The sequence below is a fragment of the Lolium perenne genome, chromosome 4 (assembly GCF_019359855.2).
Source record: "Lolium perenne isolate Kyuss_39 chromosome 4, Kyuss_2.0, whole genome shotgun sequence".
Classification (NCBI taxonomy): domain Eukaryota; kingdom Viridiplantae; phylum Streptophyta; class Magnoliopsida; order Poales; family Poaceae; genus Lolium; species Lolium perenne.
In genome coordinates this window covers 98,088,136-98,109,874 of record NC_067247.2, presented here as the reverse complement: position 1 = coordinate 98,109,874, position 21,739 = coordinate 98,088,136, and the positions used below count along the sequence as shown (strand labels likewise).

The 21,739-nt window shown below is 44.7% G+C and overlaps 2 long non-coding RNA genes across 10 annotated transcripts; one reads left to right on the top strand and one right to left on the bottom strand.

Annotated features, from left to right (window-relative positions):
• Positions 1-4,505: 4,505 nt before the first annotated feature.
• On the top strand, positions 4,506-5,297 carry LOC127348519 (uncharacterized). Its single transcript, XR_007879807.1, has 2 exons — positions 4,506-4,854; positions 4,967-5,297. It is a non-coding gene; the product is annotated as an uncharacterized lncRNA (long non-coding RNA).
• Positions 5,298-9,446: 4,149 nt separating this feature from the next.
• LOC127293415 (uncharacterized) lies at positions 9,447-14,692 on the bottom strand. Of its 9 annotated transcripts, none has more exons than XR_007845812.1 (6): positions 13,916-14,692; positions 13,703-13,803; positions 13,540-13,624; positions 10,363-12,760; positions 9,980-10,041; positions 9,447-9,867 (listed from the first exon to the last, which is right to left on the bottom strand). It is a non-coding gene; the product is annotated as an uncharacterized lncRNA (long non-coding RNA). The 9 variants fall into 9 exon arrangements; XR_007845813.1 differs by having other exon boundaries at positions 13,927-14,692; XR_011742701.1 differs by lacking the exon at positions 13,916-14,692 and having other exon boundaries at positions 9,447-9,725; positions 9,785-9,867; positions 13,703-13,859.
• Between the last annotated feature and the right edge of the window lie 7,047 nt (positions 14,693-21,739).

The following is a 21,739-nucleotide window of genomic DNA, read 5'->3' as shown; positions in this document are numbered from 1 at the left end:
AAATAAAAATGAAGTGATAAATAGCATGATTATTTATGTTGAAATGTTCTCGTGTTCTAGGCTAATCAGGGCCACTTCTTTTGAGCTTCTGCTTATGCATAAGCCGGCTTATGAATGTCGGCGGGGGAAACTTTAGTGGGGACAAACTCCTAGAAACTGTCCCTCCTGTTTTTTTGGGCTTCTGAAATTTGGTTTATGTACTGTGTTGAGTTGTGTGATGCCTATAATGCCCTTGAATTTGATATATGCTCCAAATAAGTGATAACACCATATGTTATACGTATGATAGTTTCTAGCAGAAAATACGACGAGCTCAACTTGGCTGCAGCAGGGAGGACGAGCTCGTCGGGCTCTGGAGGTCATCGTCGCCGGTTGGGGAGGATGAGGCGGAGGTACCGGCTGTGGACGTGCTGCTGCGGTAAGGACGAGCTCGAGTAGGATGATGAGGGGCGCCGCGGTGGCGGCCGGGGTGAGTGGCGGCGGCGAAACCCTAGCTAGGCTTGTCTCTCGCGCACGTGTGCCTAGGCAGAGGAGTTCCGTGCCTGTTCCCTGTTCCCTGTTTCCTTTTTTTTTCCCTTTTCATTTGAGTCAAACGAGCTGCCTGCTGGGAATCCTGAGAGTGGCAACTCTGCGGTAATAAAAAGAAAAAGAGGGGCATCGTGTTTACCTCTTTGGCAAAAGCTCGAGAAACGTCCAAGAAACTGCTCGATGGGAGAGTTGAATGGAGCTTCGTGGTGGGGAGAAATGGGCCACACATTTTCCATTCTTTTGAGGTTCAGCTCCTGTGGATCTAGAAGCTGCTCTATACGCTTAAAAGAAGTATCCCTTAAATATATTGCATGCATGTGGTGGTGGTTCTTTCTCTATGGCTGCATGCAATATTCACATCAGTGCGCACCATCCTACGAGATAAAAAGCTAATCAATTTATCTTGATTAGTGTTTGTGGCCTTGTATAGACAAAAATAATGTATTTTTTTGGTAGTGGCCTTGTATTTAAGAACATAAGGAGTACTTAGTATTTAACAAGCAATTAGCAATGCAGGTAATCTTTGGCTTGCTCTTGGGTCAAGCAATAACATATAAATCTCTATGGTATGATTCCTCTCCTACTATTTCTTGAGATGACGGCAAAAAAATGCATTATTAATCAGTTTTTGTTGTCAAGCAGAAGTTTGAGATGACTGTAATGGAAGCGGTAAAAAGAAGAAAAATTTATGAGCATGTTCTTAAAAAAATCTTTGTTTATGGGAATGCATAGTTTTTTTCTTACTTTGCAGCCTAAGAGTCTTTAGGAAACTGACTTTCATATGTTTCAAGATACATATCTAAACCATTGCACCAACCATCAAAGCAATAGAAAAACATATTTTTAGGAATTTCAACCAGATGCAACCATGGTAAGAACATGTCTAACAGGCCCCCAAAACGCCGAAACCCGTAAAATAACCGCCGGAATACGGGTTTCGGTGCTTCCGCGGTGTTTATCAGGCCCCGTAAAACAGCCGGCCCGTATCGAAAATTCCCAGTTTCGGTCCAAGTAGGCTCCTCGACCCCTACTAGTGGGGGTTGGAAGGCCGAACTGGAGGCCGACCCCCACTCCTCCCCTTCACAGCACGCGAAGGATTTCAGCTCGCCCAACCCCCGCCAACCCGCGCCGCCGCCTAGATCTCCAACGACCTACCCTCTCCGGCCACCACGCGGCCCGATCTCGCCGCCATGGACCTCCCGCCTACCGCAGAAGGTGTATCGCCGTCGTCAATGGTGGTGGACGTCCCCGAGGCCGTCATGGGAGGTCAGCCGAGCACCGACGATGTAGCGGCCATGATCTCCGCCACCATGCCCGGGAAGAGGAAGCGGGCCGCGAAACCCCTCTTCCAAGCCCCGACGGCGGCCGCTGCTGCGCCGGCTGTGACCCCTGCCGCTGCTTCAAAGGGGAGTCGCGTGAAGACAAAGGCTGTGTGGCCGCGGGGAGCCTCGCCGTCCAGGGCGAAGAAGCCAGCCTGCCGTGTTGGCCTCGCCGCCCCGCCATCCAAGGCCGCGACCCCTCCTCCCTCCGTTCCGTCGCATCCGATTCCACCCTTCACCGACGCAGACAGGGTGTTTGACTGTGCGTCCACAACATCATACATGTACATGCTCAACGGTTCCGCGGTGGACCTGGACGCCGGCATTGATCCGTTCAATGAAGAGGTTCATGACGAGGAGATTGATGATGATGGCGGCGAAGAGTTCGACGATGAAGTGACTGAGGTCGAGCCGGCTATTGCCGAGCCGGGTGCGGCCGCGCCACCGAAGCCGCGCACGTCCAACTACACCAAGATTGAAGACGTGATTTTGATCCGTGCTTGGGGCAGGGTGGGGTTGGATGCGTGCACCGGCACGGATCAAACCGGCAAGCGCTATTGGCAGCACATTGAGGATCGATATCACAAGCTCAAGCCTCGGACGAAAAGTTTGGCCGATCTATTGTACCGCTCCCTTCAAGGCCGCTGGGACACGATTAAGCCATGTTGTTCTTGTTGGAGTGCTGCAACGGACCAAGTGGCGGATAATCCCCCTAGTGGATCCGTGCCAGAGGACTATGTAAGTTTTCTACTATTGTTGATGTGCAAACTATGTGTGTTCATCTTCTGATCATATTATTGTTGTTGTGTAGCCCAAGTATGCTCAATTGCGGTACAAAGACATGGCCGGCTCCAAGCACAAGGAGTTTCAGTTCCAGCATTGCTTCACCTTGCTTCAACATCTTCCCAAGTGGAAGTTGAGGGGCCAAGAAACTGCACCAACAAAGTCGGCAATGGTTAAGACGGATGATGAAGAGGAGGACAAGAGTGCAAGAAACAAAGGCAATCCCGAGTGCACCAAGAAAGCGAAGGAGGGGATGAAGGTAGAAGCCGAGGCAGCTAGCTTCAAGGAGAAGATGGATCAAATGACGAAGTCAAGGGAGACATTTACAATGAAGACGTTGGAGACCAAGCTTCTCATCACCGAGAAGAAGAAAGAGGTGAAGCTTGCCAAGGTGGAAGCTAGGCGGGAAGATGCCAAGCGCACGGCCGAGTTGGAGGAGAGGATGCTCACACTCAAGGAAGCCAAGGCTATGAAGGAGCTCTTGGCCGAGGAGAAGGAGATCATGATGATGTCAACCAAGGACATGGACGAGGATCAATTGGCATGGTGGAAGGAGACCAATGCGGACATCATGGTGAGGAAGATGCTCGTGCATCAAGGTCGTGGGGCAAGCGGTGGTGGAACATCGACTCCTCGAGGTGAGCCTCTGATGAGAGGTGGTGGTGGTGGCGATGGACTCCTCGACCACTCTTTCGATGTTTGATGCTTGATCGCGTTATGATGGCGAGTTGCAACTTTTTGGGTATTGTTGTGGCTTGAACATCGCCCATGATCGTAACGATTTGATGTAAAAATTATGAACTATGCATGACATGGTTTGTATTGATTATGTTTCATCTGAAATATCTGCTAAAATTATGTTTTTACGGGCCAAAATCGCGTGAGAAATAGCAGTACCTGCATTCCCAACCTGTACAACTGTTTTACGGGTTGAAAATACGGTACTGATATTTTCCACGCATTTTCAGCCTGTAAAACTGAATACAGGCTCTCTACTCGCGCGATACGAGCCAGTTTTTTACGAAGCATACATGCTCTAAGCATCTCGAAATTCAAAAGGCGATGTACATGGGGGAGCTGTCTTCCGTACAGGGGCCTTGTCCCTATCCACTCTGGTTTGTCAACGGTGACTTCCTCGCCCGCTTAATCACGAGCAAGTGCATGCTAGGTCGCCACATCAACAGGAAGGTCGAGTCCAAGCCCCTCACCTCGAGGCACGTGTGCAGTGTTTCATCTGCTGGTTATTCCCAAAGCGTCTCATCCCCACTAACCGACATTACACCTAAGACACCCGGCAAGTCCATATGAACTACGCAGAAAACTTGGTTAGCATTTGACGTGATAGCTACCTCATGTTATAGCACTGCCACATTGGTTAACTTCTTGAGAATGACTAGTCAGAGTTTCCGTCTAGTCTCGATTGCTAACACTATTCCTCGCTACTATAGTGCCTGCATTTTCTCTCCTTTGAGCTAGGTAGAATGATTTCCCCTTTATTTCTTTAGAAGAGAGGGACGTGCTGCTCGAGGCTCATGTTATCTTTATGAAGCACGTAAGGGAGCTAGGATCACTGGAATAAATTCTCAGAACTAAAGTAGGCAATTCTATTGAATTTCAACCAGTGAAAAATAATTTCCTCGGTAAGCTTACTCTATTTGTACGCTCCTAGTGTCCTGCTAGTTCTAAACTTAGGCCAGTCAAAATTATTTGTCTAAACTCTACGCCCGGCTTGGTGCTTGCTGGAAATAAAAATCTTTATCTATACCTACTAATAAAGGAAGGAAGGTTTCTCCCCAAATTTTTCGTCCGTTTTTTAAGTACCCCTACTTTTCCAGTGAAATTACGGACAGTGCCACCGCCTAAGTAAAAAAGCGAAGCGTTTATTTCCATGTGAGGCGACGGCGTGGAAGATCTTCCCGGCCGGGCTGAGAAGACGGCTTGGCGGACGGGCTGAGGAGACGGCGGTTGGCCAATGGTCGCGTTTCCATCGACGCAAATCAGGTGGCAGCGCACGCCCACTAAACAGGCGCAGGCCCGCGGCGCACTAACCCCTTGCGCCTCCCGCTCCGGTCCCAGCCTCCCAGGCCACCCACGCGGGCCATGGAAGAGATCGGCGAGGTTCGGCCGGAATTTCGTCGGCTGCAGCAGACAGTCACCATGGGACTCCTCATTCCCGGAATGGAGCACCTCCACCAGACCACGACTGTTTGATACCCTCAGCGAGGTGAGGCCCGCTCGGCTGCTCCAATCCCCCTCGACGGATCCACCCCCTCACTCTCTCAATATTCCTCTTGCGATTAGGTGCCTCACTCTTTCAATCTTCCTCTCGCGATTAGGGGCAGACAGCAGGCAGCCATGGCGACAGATGGCCCTGATCTAGCCAACCAGGCATCAACTTCGTGGAGGAGAGATGCTTGTGCTAGGGCGACCGCCTTGATCTGGAGAAGATGCCAAAGGAATTTTGGATCCACTCATGGATCTACCGGTCGGAGTTGTTACCTAATTTTGTGTGATGCAGCAGTGTTCTTGTTAATGATTCAATCGTATTAGCCCCTTGTACAATGCTTCACGGATTTTGTTTGTGTGCGCGCAGCGTGAATATGCTGTTGTTCCTTTCACTGTATGAACTGCAAGCTGATTATGCAGACATGAGTTCTTGAATCTCTATGTACTTTCGTGCTGAATTGCCACATTAATGTGCGTGCATCTCGGCTGTTGGTCCTGCTGGCTGCGATTCAGCAAACACAGCTTTGGTGGATGGGCTGGTGGAGGTGTCAGAAATCAAGTGATGGATTTGGGGATTGAAAATTAAGAGAGACTGGAAGGGCGCGGGGCTGATTCTCTACCTACGCGACTGTTGTGTTGGATATGACGGTCCTTCTGCTGCTTTACTTTTTTCAGAAAACAAATAACTCTCTGCGTGCTATTTTTCTACAAAAAGCACACGCTCATATTATGAGCTACTGAATACCAAAGATTGGAAAGTTAAGATTGATGACGACGGACATAGCACCTCACACAAAGAAAAATGGCTTAATAGTGCACATGGTTTGATCCATGGTAGATAAGTGGGGGAGGTTTGGTGCAGTATATTCACTAATTAGCATCTGGTTAGATGTAGAGGATTATGGGAATACGCTGAGATACATTCTTGCCAGTTAACTGTCAGTGTAGATGCACATTAAGTTGTTGCATCGCTACTAATTTTTTTTCATACCTTCTAAATGAACCCATAGAGTTGTTGCATCGCTACAAAAAAAAAAATCGTGCATTATAAATGAACAGGCAGCAACACACGTGTATATCTTTGTGCTTTCATTTCGTCAGAATTGAGCTGGAATTTTCCATGTAATAATTCTTTAGCAATTTGATTATATTTGGTGTTTTATTTTCAACATCTTCTATTCTATCCATATCTCAATCGATCTTGCTGATGTTTGTTCTGGTACAAGCTATTTGGATTGAAATTGTATTTGAATTTAGGTAGCCATATCCTAGCATAATATTTTAATGAACCACCACAATGAATTTCTTTAGGTGATTTATATATTTTATATTATTATAAAATATATGAAAACTGGCTAAAAATATTTTGGTGACAGAGTTATGGACATTGTGTGTTAAACACCTAACAGTTAAAAAAATATTCTCAAATATGCATTTTAGGTGATTGAAATTTATGGACACCGTTAGACACTTCCAAATTAACAAAAAACATGTTCTCCAATATTTTTTTATAGCAGTTGCGTGTAAAAGTAAACCCGCTGCAACGCGCGGGCATATTTCCTAGTCTTTACCTACTAATAAAGGAAGTAAGGTTTCTCCCATTTTTTTCGTCCGTTTTTTAATTAACTATATTTTTTAATTGAAATTACTAACAGTGCCACCGGCTAAGTAAAAAACGGTTCAACGTTCACGCCTGGAATCAATCGATGCACATATCCCCGTTCCGCTCCTTGACCGATCTTTCCGTCGGTAATGGGCTTTTCTTCTGTGCATTGTTTGTCGGCTCTTCTGTAATGGGCCGCTAGACTGGCTAGGTTGTTTCTTTAACTTTACCAGTACGTACATGTTGCTCAAAAAAAAAAAAAAAAAAAAAACCAGTACGTACATATGCTAAAAAAAAAAAAAATACCAGTACGTACATATATTAGGAAATAGAGAGGATGCATTGGTTTAGCGTTGAAAATAGTCCCACCTCGCTCGTATAAACTGACCGGCACCAATTTATATGCGTGAGATTTTTGTGCTAGAACGAGCCGACTTGGAATAACAAGCAGCCAACTAAATGAATTATAAAGCCTGGGCGTGTGTGCGGGAGCGGAGTAAAAGAGGAATTTCACCCATGGTGGCATAAGGAAGGGAAAGGATAATTTGGAAAAATTGACCCAGACATCTCGGGGCGACCGTGCGAGCGATGGGAATGACTTTGGGAGGTGTTGACCGGCAACCTGACGTGAAGGAGGAGAGCTTCGTGCGCACAGGAGTTGGCTGCTGAGGGCCCGGTGGGAGGGGGCAGGGCAGAGGAGGCCAGGACGAGGCGGGGTAAGACAGAGAGGCGGAGGCGTGGCTTCGTGGATTGGGTTCGAGGGAAGGAGAAGGGTCTACGTCTGTACGGCCCGAGGTGTGCGCCAGTCTGTCTGGCTTCATAAAACGTGCATGTCAATGCCGAACATAAATCCAGCACATGCAAAAGGAAAATGCCAAACCATGCCGTTATTTTTATGCTCAGAGCTCTTTTTATTAGGCTGGTTCTTCACAGCATAAAACAGGTGGTGGTGCATATTGCCACATAAAAAATGCTAACGCCGTGCAAGGAACCTACTGCCTCATACGTACAAACTATTATTTTTGCTGGAATTTCTGCTCACAACTGCATTTGAAAACTTTTATTATATCTGTATTTCACAATGTGATTACTAACATGCGGCATCTACACAAGAAGATCTTACTTTGTCATACAACCATTACGACATTGGTGGTAGCTGCAGGGTAGAAGGGTGTCACTACCTGCAACCATGAAGGCATTATTCATCGCAAGAGGCGTCACCGGGTTACGCGAGGTATGCGAACAAATGACTATTCAATAAAAAATCATTTCTTAGCAACGCAAGAATAAGTGTTGCTCTCTTCATTAGTTGACGTTTTCTTCACCGTTTAGTTTTGTACATCGTTGTTTATGTTCATCCGTCTTGTGCATCATGAAAAAATTATAGCCTTGGCAGCCGAGGTGGTACTAACTATGCTATCGTTCTCCGCTTCGTTTTCGCCCAGTTAGGCCTAATCTTGTTAGACATGATTATGTTGATTATTATGAATAGGAGAAAACATGACCACCATCAACTATAGTAACACGGCAACAAATATAAGAAGTGTCAACATGGATGGTTTGATATAACCTAGAGCATTCAATTTTTCCGGTGCAACGCACGGGCACTTTTGCTAGTATAACTTAATTCCTTTTTATCTTTGGTGAAAGGAAACAAAGTATTTGTTAGCATCAACTATTCATTTGTATGTTATTATCTAACTGGGGCCAGTTTTGTAGGGCGATAGATCAAACAAATGGTTGTCCCCATAAAAGAGGAATTATATTAATATGGAGCCAGTCGGACTAATTGTATTTTCTCGAAAAGTCAGTTGAAACCTCGCATGGAAATGATGCATAAATTTTTTAATTAAAATTTATGGGATCAAAAGAAATAAAGGCCTCACTCAGCTCCTGTATTTATTGCGAAGTTCCGGCCAAACCGTCTTATTAAAGGAAGCTGCGCTCCCAGCACTGCCTGCACTCGATCTCACGGCAAGTGTGCCTCGGCAGTCATGACATTAGGATGGCTGGAACTAGCAGCAGAGACTATCGCTAGTAGCATACTAACCAGTACCGCCAGCTTCTGCAATTTTTGGTTAACTGATCATGTTGCCATTGTGCATGATATCCCCTCGGTGTACCTTTTCTTTGAAAGTTATAACTTTTCTTGTTTTCAAGTTGCATTGTTTCGAGATCAAAGACCATACCTAATCAGCTGCTCATTCAGAATTCAACTTCATACGTTATTTTTAATAAATATAAATACTTTAGTAAAAATATTAATATAAAATTTCATGTTGAATATAGTGATATTTTTTCGTTTGATCGTATATGTTATTTCCATATATTCTTGATAGTCAGCGTTGTAGAAATCTCATTGTATGTTTTCCAGGTAACTCTATTGAATTTCAACCATTGCAAAATATTATTCCAGCAAGCTAACTCAGTTTGTATGCTTCCTAGTGGCCTGCAATTTCTGAACCGAGGGCACAAAAGGAAATAAAAGCAATAATATATGTTAATCGACTAAAATTACAACGTATTTGTGCATACAGCTCCTTATTTTAGTACTAGTACAAATGCCCGTGCGTTGCCACGGGTCTTAAATTTTTTTTCTCAATGCACGTATATAGAATGACATTAAGCTCTGTGACCAACATATTCAATCGAGAAAGGAATATCTCCTACATGGATACTATTCTAGTTACTCCATCAAGCAGCCATCAGTTGAATCCCCAATAGCTCTGATATTTCCCATACAATATATAGTGCCATATAAGCATCTATCAAGGCGATCTTTTATGTTGAACATGCTCCAGTCCATGCTTCGCCACACACCTCGCCACACACCAGGTTAACCTCCTTGCACTTGATGAAAATATGTGCTTCTTCCTCATCACTTCTATAGTTATAGTAAAATGTCTTGCCACGTTCCCATGATATCTTTAGGTTTTGACAACCACGTAGTTTGACATTATATTAAAATGCATTTCGAGAAGTCATAATTTTCTAGCAACGAGTATTCAAATGCATTTAAGATACTGATACATATTGAGAAGCCGTAATTTTGCAGCCACAGAGCTATAATTTTGCAGCCACATATATGCATAACCATACTTTCTTTTTAAGCCTTAATTAACATGAAACTTTCCTTGGGTCATGACTGCGAAAAAATAAAAGAAACTCACACCTATTAGTGCCTCTCGCCTGCCTCCCCACTCTCAACCTTCCCACTTTCTACCTCCCTTCATTTCTGTTTGGTCAAAAATCCTTTCCTTACCTCCCTACATAGCATCACATCACTTACATCCTAATCATCTTATCTTCAAAATTTCATTGATACCTTCTTTAATCTCGCGACCCTTGATGCTTCTTGTACTCTTGAATCCATTATGAATAGCTGGACGTCGTACCGTAAGAAACTTACTGCACAAAATCAAAAGGAGTTAACCAAAGAACTACCAGCATGTATTATTCATCAAGTACTATCAACATGTCCATAATATTTGCAAAGAAGAGAAATGTGATCAAGCAAAACCTTTCAAATTAATTCTCTATCGCATTCAATAAATTTGATGCATACAACTTCTCTGAGAAAACCTTGCAAAGAAGAAAATTTAAGAAATCAGATATATGAAAAAAAAAGTCAGTAAGGCAGCAAGCAAAATAGAATGTTAAAAATTCAAATTTGTGTCAATCTGACAACTCCGGTCCTAACCATATAAACAGGACATCTCTGAAAATATCAGGCAAGCATACATCTTTACACTATCATGTAGGCATCTCCAATAAGTTAACGCATGAGAGAAGATATTCGGATAGTAACATATATCAACACATTATCAAGTTGATTTTTGCTAGTCTGTTTCAACAACACAGTAAGGAAGAATACCTCACGGTAACACATATAAGAACATTTACCTGGTGTCTCATGTCCTCGCTGAAGCCTCTGATGCCTCTGCCATTTACCAAACCCTCCACCAGGCTTCCACTGCTAGGCCTTGCAATAGTTCCTAAAATATGTGTAAATCATATAAGCTATAATCATTGCTAACACAAGCATTTAGTATCTACTTCTTCACTAAAATGCTGCAAACATAATTGTTAACTAAACAACCTTTTCTTTTGGATAGATTACTGTCTCACAAAATGTGGATGCTGCAAACACAGGTATAACTGAAGAAATACTTTTTTTCTCATTAGTCCAAACAACACTTTGATATTCATAAATATCCGGAGACAAGCATTTGATATTCATAAATATCCGGAGATAGCCTAGATTGTAGCCTTCTGTGTCAAACATAGAAAAAGAGCTCCTAACTCTTTGCAGGAAAGAAAGTCCTACCATTTTTTTCTGGAAACCCTTCGTAGAAAAGGAATGTGGACGATGTAAAGCTGACCGTCTCCTCACTCTCTCGAGCTCACCCACTTTATCGAGCTCCACCACTCTCCCGAGAAGACCGAACGGGGACCAGTCCCTCCCTTGCCTCTCCATGATAGGTGCGAGGACCGCCGCAGTTCCGTGTTCGGCAGCCTTCAGAGACCACACCTAGTAGGTTCATCGTCAGACACCGGCGCCGCACCGTCATCGCCATTGCAGTCCTCCGTTCGAGAACATGGATCTGGCTATTCTTGATCGCCCATCCTGTCTACCCTAATTGACAACTACTTACGGTGGACTCATTCCAACTAATAAGCATTCAGTCTAAACTAAGGGAATTCTGAACCCATCCGATACTAACTTCTGTGCAGCTAGACAACATATCAAGAACCAGATTCACTTGAAAACTGAAAGCTTAGTGTATAGGGCCTACAAGCGCTAACTTTCTTTCTTGATTCCGCAAAACCATAACCGGTTGGTGCTTTTGACGCAAGCAAACTCCAACAGCCATGAAGAAACGAGCATGTTAAATTCTCTCCATGAACAAACCTAATGATCAGTAACCATGACCAGTAACCAGGAAATCCAAACGAGCTATAAACTTTCCATATAGAGATCAATGAACACCTAGAACCAGCAAGAAACAGAGCATTCTCTCCCAATGAGGAAAAGACGGAATACCAATGAGAATCTTGATGAGAATGGAGAACCGAGAACTCCATCTCCTGCAGTTTAGTCATGGTCAGTGGAAGCATCTTTGCACGGCCAAGGCGAGGGCGCCTTCTCCGTCGCCCCAGAAGACCTCGAGCTTGTCCTCGCCCCTGCTCCGCCGCCAGTCACAGGCGCCTTCTCCTTGGATTTCTCACTCTCCGGCTCCCCTTCAACCTCACATCCGCGTGCAAGTTCTACCTGTCTTCGCCAAGTTAGTTGTTCTACCTGTCTTCACCAAGTTTATTTATGTTCATATATCTGGTAGCTTCGTTCATTTTGTCCTTAAATTGCTCATTCTCGAACCTTTAAGAATGTGTGTTTATTGATTGATAAGCTCTGGAAATCATATGAAATCAAACATAAATAATGACAAATATCATCCCCATGAAATTTTCCATGATTGCGATTCCGCAACAAGGAAATCAACACTGCATATCAATATGCAAAATGAAGACTCATCATGGTAAATTGCAGAATGATTACAATATTGGACGCCGCCATATTGAAAATAGAAAAAGGATAGTGCATGAGATGCTAGCTCCAGGTAATTTTTTCATAGAATCATAACTTAAAAGAATATCTTGTAGTATAGCTGACCCACATAACTGGACAAAACAATACCTGCTCCATATGAAGTAAACAAAAATGAGAGAATGAGAAGATCATTGTACATTACATACACCTTCCCATTGTTTCCAAAATCAATGAGTTTATAAAATCTTTAGGTGCACCGTTTACTGGTCTGTATTAAGAAAATGGTCCCACTGCTCGTCATCGTCCTCGTTGCCCCCTCCACATAACGCTGACGACAGGGCTGCAGTACCCACCCCCGACAGAGAGAAACGGGGCTGAAAATATGACAAACGGTGCAAAATACTCTTGATGAATACCCAATCATTGATCCACCAAGCTAACTTAACCACTGACTGCAACATCTAAATATTCAGAGAAGCATATGTATGTCCAACAGAAACTAACCTACGCAATTTTGCTCCATGTTGAGTTCTGGGAGATGTATCATACTTTCTAGAACACCAACATAGTGAATCCATGAATCTAGAAAGACCATGTTACAATTTTGTACAACATACGCACCTGAAAGATAGTGTATACCTTCTGAAGACAATTCTAACGATATGGGTTCACCTAACCACCGTAAAAGCTGGCAATGATTCCTCTTGCAAAGAACATCTTGCATACCTCCATTCAAATAATCAGCATACAAACCTGATGCAGGAAAAATGATTAAGCCCTTAGTGTAAAATCTGTGTACAGGCTGAAGCTCTAGCACAATATGCAGCATCAGGTTTGCACCTACTGGCATATAGTTATTAATAACTCTCCGCCAAAAAGATTTAATTTTTTTGGGGGAGCGGGGGGCTTTTGACTTCCATAGTTTACACTATAATGTGCTATTATCAGAGACCTTTGCAATGCCATTTTTATTAAGCTATGACCAAATAACCCAAATATATGACTAACATTTTACTTAATAGACTCTGTTTTATCCTCTCAAAAAAAGGATATGTTTTATCGGTACAAAATATTTCTCATAAATACCCAAAGGGAGAATCTCAATTACATGTTTTATATATCATTCTTAGGCTCAAGCTAATTGACGAAGAACTCTGCCAGTACTTAATGTTATAAACAGAATCCATTGTAGTTTAAAAACTTTTAGAACATCAGATGAGATAGCAACATTGTAGTTTAAAAACTTTCAGAACATCAGATGAGATAACAACATTGTAGTTTAAAAACTGCCAATACTTAATGTTAACTATCTACATCTTTCTTAGTTTGCAATATTTTTTGAGTTTGCTTGAGAGTTTAAAAAATGTCGATTCCTATTTAATTTTATTTGATAAACCTCTCATCAATAGACTCAGTAACTAACTAACTACCTCTAGTTAACAACATATCTACTTTGGTAAACCAGAAAATAATATCAGGTTGAGATAAGAGCCTCCAAAGCAGCACCTAATAATTTGAGAAAATGCACGCACCAGCAAGTATTTTCCAAGAAGTATAACAAATCACGATCTGATAGAGGCTTCCATCTGTAGGCATTCTCCCGGCCTCTTCTGAAGTCTAAAAAAAAATATGCTTGTTATGTCAATAAATTGAACCGTTTGCACTTCAAATATATGAAGAAATATGTGCACTTACACTCTGCAAGCCAATGAAGTACTGGAAGCGCCTGATCTAGGCATGACCCCATGAGCACTAACACAATAGCTTTATGTAACTGAAACTGTGACACTAAATGCCTGCAAAGCCCGATAGAGCAACCATGGGTTGTATGATTGTACTCGTTTTCAGAAGAATCACATGTATTCAGAAGTAAAACAAAAGCCTAACAGAAAAAGGGCATGTACATACGTGTGTGTTACCTGCGCGGAGGCTGCACTTGCAAACGCTGATGCCGATCATCTTGAAGACAATGGATGCGATGGATGACGACATCGGAGCCCCCAAGCCCACACTCGATGCTATAAACAGTTCTTCACTTTCGATCACACGGAGATCATGCGGTTAGGGGAACCGGCGGTTACAGCGGTGGAGAGAGAAGTAGGCGGCGATGCAGTGGAGCGCGGCAAGGGAGGGAGGCGACGATGCAGTGCAGCGCCCACCGCCGGTCCCTCTCCGGGCGCGGGATCCCATCTCCCTCAGGGTTTGCCCCCACCTGCTCCGCCTCTGGGAGATATTCCGGCCGCAGCATCGTGGGCCGCAGATTCGGTCTCATCGCAGAGCTTCAGCGCATGCAGGCGGCGATCATGGAACTCACGGAGGAGGAATCGGCGGTAGGAGACACTGCGGTGTCCATGGATCCCTTGGAGGACGACGTGCCCATGTGAATCCTATGGATATCACCGCCTACGGCCTCCTCCAGTTCCGTGGTGTGCGTCTCCACGCTCTTCCCGACTCCACGATGTGGCGGCCGGCGGGGAACGGACCTAGGTCTAGGATCAGGTGAGGAGAGTGGGGAGAAGACAAGACCAGGGAATGCGAGTTGACTTTTTTTTGAGGGGAGGGTGAGAGTGATTTGTTGGGCTTGGCCCATTTGTGTGCCAGCGATGCGGGACGGTAGTACGACGAGAACGACGAAAGTTAGTCGTAGTGCGTGGTAGGCAGAATAGGGAACACCTTCGTCCTTTTTAAGTAAGTGTAGATGTAGATAGATTAGAGCATCCGTCGCGCTAAATTTTGGCGCTGTAAAAGCAATTTGCAGCGCGCTTGATCCGTGTTTCGCGCGTGAGGCCATATTCACCTCCGACAGAAGCTCTAAATTTTGGAGCTGTAAAACTGGGTAGTTGTTTCTGAGCGTGATTTGTACCGCACGTTTTTTTCGGCGCGGTAGATATAGTGCACGAGATAGCGCTTTTGCAGAGCGCGCTCCACTTTACAGCACCTATTGCAACATCTGTTGGAGCATCAATTTACGTCACTCGCGCGCTAAACTAGTCACTTTTTTGGATACAACGCTGGATACAACGCTGGTTGGAGATGCTCTTAGCAGACAACCTACGTCATAAACATAACATTTAGAATAGGGATTTCTATTTTCGTGCCCCTGATTCGTTAGTTGTACTCAGTTTTCCCCAGTCGCTTAATTTTTCCTTAGTGTTCCCCTCCCTCTAGTTTGAAACCCCTCGCAGACGCTCGGACGGGAGGGTTGCCGTCTGGTCAGAAGCCTTGACCGTTACCAGTGACGGCTAGGGAGCCGCGGTGGTTGTGAATTGACCGTTGCTTTTGAATTGTGTTGACTGTTGACCCAATGAGATACGTCGGACTGGCGGTATCTCACTCACCCAAAGCTTTCCCCTCCGCCCGAGACTGGAGGAGCTCACACACCGCCCCTCCGCCGCCACGCCGTCCTGCCCTCCTACCTTATGGCGTCGTCCGCCCCCGAGCCGCCCCCACCACCACCCCCGGGAGGCGGAGACCGCCTCCACTAGATCTACCCCTGTTGCGATAGAGTTTGTACATCCGTCTGGTGTGCCGATTCTGCCCCTCAGCCGCGGAGAAGATTGGGAATCGGAGAGATCTAACGCATGGATTTCATCTGGGTAAGCATCGTCTGCCTATATGAATTAACAGTAGGCAGTTTTTGAGCGCGAATCGTTGTTGCTCAACTAACTGCGTTGCTTTTCGAATAGGATTGATCCAGCGATGGCTTTTCGGCTGGTGGTTAGGCTGGATACTAGCTTTACGCGTGATTCTAAACGCAATATGACGGGATTTTACATCCCAGCAGTGGTTGCAACCACCATCTTGTTGAGGGATTTGAAAGATAATATCTGCGCTAAGTACACCTGGGGCCCTCGCGATTCAGTTGATTTCGAATATTTCAACAGCACGGAGGGAAGATTGGTTCCACTAATTTCCGACGATGATCTGGGAATTCTTTTTTGCTTTGAATGATTCTTGCCGTGTCGGTAAAATTTGTATCCATGTGGACAGGGGCCAGGCATCATTTGGTGTTGGGGCATCATCAGGTGGTCAGGCATCATGTCTCTCTACTGTTGCTGCCTCTACTAATAGTGTGCGCCGACGCGCTCCTTGTAGGTCCATAGCAGCACCATCTGTTCCCAGTGCTAGTGGTAGCCAGATCGTTCCTGCGGTCGATGTGGAGGACGATACAGAGATTGAGGATCAATCTCCTCAAGATGATGAGGATGAGTTGATGTTTCCTGAATTGGTAGATCGATGCAGTAAGCAGGCAATGTAGGAATAATACATCGAAGATATTGCACAAGGTGCCAGATTTGATGACACTGGTGATGAAGAGAAGGATGATAACAATGACAGCCTCGTTTTAGCCGATTACGAAGGTGATGACTTGCCAACAATTGAGTGGAACAGGGCGGATCCTCAGCTTGCAGAAGGCACCGTATTTCAAACAATGATGGACTACCGTAATACAATTACTACATATTGCATTCTCTCCAAGAATGATTATGAGGTTATTCAAGTGAGCCAGGTAGGTTCACAGTTAAATGCCCATACAAGAGGTGTAGGTGGAGGCTGCATGCATCCACAATGCTCAGAAGCACTGTGGTTCAGGTACTACGCCAACCAGTTGTGTATTTTAGATCACGGTGTAAAATTTGTTAACTGTTACTGACATCCCTTATCATTATGTTTCAGATAAAGAAGAACTCGATCGTCCATACTTGTCCACCTCGAGGGGAAGCGCCAGAGGATAAATCAAAGCTAGCGAAGACTAGGTGGTTGGCAGATGCAATCATAGATTGGCTGAGAGAAACTCCTTCACTTGGTCCAACACCACTCATAAAAAAGATGCTTGAGAAGTTTGATATACAAATAACTTATATGAGGATGTTCTATGCAAAGGAAATAGCTCTTGACATGATCAACGGTCCATGGAATGAAAGCTTTCAGTTGCTTTACACTTTCAAAGCTGAAGTGGAGATGGCTAGTCCAGGCAGTGTTGTAGCGATAGACAAGCATACAGTTCCCTACAAATTGAAAAGCGGGAGGATAATGCAGAAGGAATGTTTTAGAAGGGCTTTTGTTTGTTTCAAAGCTTGCTGGAAAGGCTTTCTGGATGGTTGCACGCCTTATTTGGCCGTGGATGCAACAACTCTTCATGGCAGGTTTAAAGGACAGCTAGTTGCTGGTACTGCATCTCATGGACACAATTGGATGTTCCCTGTTGCTTATGGAGTTTTGGAGGTTGAGTCAGAGAAAAGTTGAACTTGGTTTCTGCAGAATTTGCGCGACCTTATAGGTCATCCACCAGTACTTGATATCCACACAAACGCTTGCAAAGGTTTGGAGAGTACAGTAGAAGCAGTATTCCCTGGAGTGGAGAATAGGGAATGTATGCGACACTTGGTACAAAATTTTAAAAAGAAATTCAAGGGTACAGTTTTTACTGACAACCTATGACCAGCTTCATACACATGCAGCATTAGGAAGCATCTGTTTCATTTGGATGTGTTGTATACACAAAATCCTGGGGTGAAGGAGTAGTTGGATGAACATCATGGTAGGGTGTGGTCAAGAAGCTAATTCAATGAAATTTGCAAGATAGACTATGTAACAAGTAAGTAACCTTGCGGAGAGTTTCAACTCAAAGGTCAAGTCATTGAAAGGGTTTATGCTGTGGTAAATATTTGATAAGATTAGGCAGATGATCATGATAAAGATCGATCTGTGTCAAAGAATTGCATCCACAAAATATGTTGGCCATCTCATGCTCCCATCTTTGATTAAGTCTTTGCATGCCAGGGGAAAACAATTGAAGATGAAATGCATCAGAAAAGGAATGGAGGTTGAGGTAACCTACACTGACAGTAAAAACAGGCAGTGGAGGTATCCAGTGAGTTTGGTTGATAGGACATGCCATTGTAGGCGATGGCAGATTTGTGGGATACCCTGCATACACGCATTGTTTTTCATGAGTGTTATAGGGGGTTTAGAAGGTGAAGTTGATCAGTATGTGTCAGAGTATTTCCCTGTTGCCAAATTTAGGGCTGCATATGATATGAATGTTCCTACCTCGTTGGGAAAAGACCAATGGATGAAAGTCGATCCAGGCTTCAAACTGTACTCTCCAGTTTTGACTAGACCGGCAGGTAGGCCGGGGAAGAATAGGACCAGAGCTAGTGCAGAGGGTGGTGCATCGATTCGAAAATGTAAGTGCAAACGTTGTGGAATCCCTGGACACATTGCTAGGCTTTGTAAAAATCTAGTTGACCCAGCTTTTGGAATGGAAGATCAGGCGGGAGCAGCAAATGCAGAGGAGAATGAAGCAACAATTCAACATGAGGTGATTGAAGCAGCAATTCAACATGAGGAGATTGAAGCAGAAATTCAACTTGAGGAGATTGATCGAGAGCTGCTTGAATCGATTGATCGAGAGCTGCTTGAACCGATGGAACGAGAGCTGCTTGAACCGATGGATCGAGAGCAGAGGGAACAGATGGATCGAAAGCTGCTTGAACCGATGGATCAAGAGCAGAGGGAACAGATGGATCGAGAGGCCGTTGAAGAAATGATGCGCCAGATGAGTGAACAGATGGAAGAGCAGATTGTAGAAGCAAGGGAAGAAAATGCATTACAAGAAAGAGCACAAGCTTCGTATGATATAGTTGTCTCGGTCTTGGCACAACCCGAAGAGAAGAAGAAGAGGAAGAAAGAGGGCAAAAGGAGGGCAGACACCGGTAATATCCCTGGTAGGGTTACCCGGAGTAAGGTGGTGGCCCCAGCGAGTCACACCAGGAGCAAGAGAAAGATTTTATTTTGAACAATTAATTTGAATTTGTATGACCAATTTGTATTGGGGATCCCTTTGTATTGAATTCGAACTAGTGTGACGTTCCCAAGTTTGTATGTTGAATAATCACAATAATGTATGTGTTATTGCAAGTTTTCTATGGTCATGCACCTCGAATAAGTTCATCGCTTAAGCCACATTTATCATTTTCTAAGTGACTAAACTAAAAAAATATAGTGTTTGGTTTAGTTTAATTCAAAATAATTCAAAACATGGTGGAACCTTCCCATGGAGTCTTGTTATGTTACCTACAACCTAGAGAAATAATAATGGAAAAGGAAATATAGAGATATGAAGTTTTTCCCGAAACCACTTCCTAGTCCATGAGCTACTAGCTATGAAGATGTAGGGCTTTCTACTCAACACACCTCCCAAATACCCACTATGCTTACAAACTTTGTCCAAATGAGTCCAAATCCGTCACACTTGTGTATCTTTGAATTGCAAACAATATCACATCGTCCAAAATGTAATATATTGTTCAAATAACACAATCTAACAATGTTTATGCCAAAACCTTCAATTTCCCTTACTCCCTTTATTATTTGGGTGCCCCTGTTTTACTTAGTTTTACTCAGTTTTTCCCCTCCACGTCCACTTGTTTTACTCAGTCCTACTCAGTTTTGCCCTTCCGATAAACATTTCCTCACTTTTCCCCCTCTTAGTTCTACTCAGTTTTCCTCACTTGTACTCACTGGCTGATCTCTGATTAGTCGAGATGTGTGTCACACGGATCTTGGTTGGTTGATAGCTAAACATACGCTTGCACCGTTGGATCATTTATGATCGGAAGGCCTGTATATCTCTCTCTACCTCGATGGACGCATACAGAGAGAATATCAGAGCACATACCTACCAACCCTGGCAGTCGCATATTCCAGTCGCATCTTCCTCTCTCCTATTTCCTCTCTTACTCCGGTGGTCGCGGCGGCGTGGAACCGCAGCGTGCGTGTGGCGGCGCGGATCTAATCGTGCGTGCGGCGGCGCGGATCTAACTGTGCGGCAGCGTGGATCTAAGAGTGCCGGTGAGGATCTAACCCTCAGAAATAGTTGAAATGTCTCTCTCTATCTCAATTTCGTTTCTCTTCTTAGATCTGTTGATGATGAAGAACACCAAGACGGCGGCCGAGCCGACAGTGGTCATCGATGCCAAGATCATTGAAGCCATCGCCTACAACATCGCTTCGACGGCGCAGGTCCAGCCTTCAATGTCGGAGCCTGTTGATGTCTCACTTCCGTTGCCTTCCTCAGATTGCTGACGAAGGACACCAAGACGGCGGTCGTGCCGACAGTGGTCATCGATGCCAAGATCATTGAAGCCATCGTCTACAACATCGCTTCGATGGTGCAGATCCAGCCCTTAATGTCGGAGCCTGTTGATGTCTCACTTCCGTTGCCCTCCTCAGATCCGTTGCTGATGAAGGACACCAAGACGGCGGCGGTGCCGAGAGTGCAAATCGATGCCAAGACGATTGAAGCCATCGTCTACAACCGCGCTGTGAAGCCGCCAATCCATCCCTCCTCAGATCCGTCGCTGATGAAGTACACCATGACTAGTTATCGACTTGTCAATGCCTACGGATTGTAGACTAGGGTTTTCAGAGAAGTAGAGGGCAAGTAGATCTCGATGGTTCAGCCGAAAAAGTACTCGACTGCTAGAAAACTAGGGTTATGTTGACAATGAATCGATCCTCTCTTTCTCCCTCGACTCCCCCTTATATAGGAGGCGGAGCCGAGGGCTTCATGATGTACAAGTTACAAAGACCGGGAGACTCTCTTAGTTCGTCCCGTAATAGTTACAAGTCATTATTCCTAATACAACTCTATCTTTCCAAACCATCGCTTAACTGGGCTTCCGGGCTTCATAAACTTCGGGTCGTGGGCCTTCAGTAAACCTCGGGTACCATCTTCGGCAGGCCCATTGGGGATGCCTATGTCAGTAGCCCTGAGATTTTGCTTGAATCGAAGAATCAGGGAAAATCTCCATCATTACAACTAACACCTGATTTCTTTGAGTCACTAAATAACTCTCACAAAACAATCATATATTGTACAGGGATAATGGTAGTTGGGGCTGGTTCATCTGACGGATCAGGTACCAGTTAACTACTCTCGTGGCAATCCCGCAAAAACCTACTTCAAGATCAAGTCCCTGGATATGATCTTAGTATACTGATACGTCTCCGACGTATCGATAATTTCTTATGTTCCATGCCACATTATTGATGTTATCTACATGTTTTATGCACACTTTATGTCATATTCGTGCATTTTCTGGAACTAACCTATTAACAAGATGCCGAAGTGCCGATTCTTTGTTTTCTGCTGTTTTTGGTTTCAGAAATCCTAGTAACGAAATATTCTCGGAATTGGACGAAATCAACGCCCAGGTTCCTATTTTGCCCGGAAGCATCCAGAACACACGAGAACCGCCAGAGAGGGGGGACAGGGCCACCAGACCCTAGGCCGACGCGACCAAGGGGGGCCACGCCCCCCTATAGTGTGGGCCCCCCAGAAGTCCACCGACCTTGCCCTTCCGCCTATTTAAAGCCTCCGTCGCGAAAACCCTGATACGTTCGATGAAACCCGCAAAAACCTTCCAGAGCCGCCGCCATCGCGAAGCCAAGATCTGGGGGACAGGAGTCTCTGTTCCGGCACGCTGCCGGAACGGGGAAGTGCCCCCGGAAGGCTTCTCCATCGACACCGCTGCCATCTCCACCGCCATCTTCATCACCGCTGCTGCTCCCATGAGGAGGGAGTAGTTCTCCATCGAGGCTCGGGGCTGTACCGGTAGCTATGTGGTTCATCTCTCTCCTATGTACTTCAATACAATAATCTCATGAGCTGCCTTACATGATTGAGATTCATATGATGATGCTTGTAATCTAGATGTCGTTATG